Raw genomic sequence first — 824 nt, 5'->3', positions numbered from 1 at the left:
CCATGAGCCAAACGGAAATAAAAAATGAATCAGCAAAACCAGTCGTGCATAATTAGTTTAAGCGGCACACTTTCTTTGTAAAGCGTCAAAGTTGGCGGAAGCAATCAAAGGAGACGTAAAACAAAACCACTAATTGTGAAGTTAATAATCACTTCCAGGCTTTTTTCGCCTTACGGTAGTTCCGCACTGCGCCTTAAAATCTTTCTCACTAGCATAAACTGAGACTTTATGTTACGTTATGCACCCATTTCCTTGTTGGTTGAGAATGGTCTCAGGGCCTAACACAGGAAATACCAAGGTTTCAACTCCGCGCAAAGTTAGTGTATAAATAGCTTTTGTGATGTGGTGTTCCCGAATGATATGCCACGTGGTCTTGTAACGGTGCAGTGGGATTGATCCTACTAGGTAACACGGAATATACACCTGGAACCTAGCTGCAGAGCCCACAGAAGGACCTGAAACCTTATTCTGGCGATGAGACTATATGCAATAAAAGTACTGTTTTGACGTGTAGTGGGGCCTTTTCTGGCTATTTTAATCTTTTCATCTACTTTTCACGTTTATACACATAAAATAGCTCGAAATAAAAGATCTAAACCTTTCCGAAAAGAAGAAAGTAAATTTGAAGGTTCAGACAAAAAAAAATACTAATAAAAAAAAAATGAAGAGAGACATATTTTAGTAGGTTTTTGTCTCTTCCATAATCCAGTTATTCTTGGACCCTTTGTTGGAGGATGATTTCTGCAAGTTAATAACTATCATTAGCAGTCCCCTAGATATTACTTTGTCAATGATAAAACGGATATTAAAATGTAAGAAGCAAA

Source organism: Artemia franciscana, chromosome 13 (genome assembly GCF_032884065.1).
Source record: "Artemia franciscana chromosome 13, ASM3288406v1, whole genome shotgun sequence".
Lineage (NCBI taxonomy): Eukaryota > Metazoa > Arthropoda > Branchiopoda > Anostraca > Artemiidae > Artemia > Artemia franciscana.
This window is presented reverse-complemented; position numbering follows the sequence as displayed.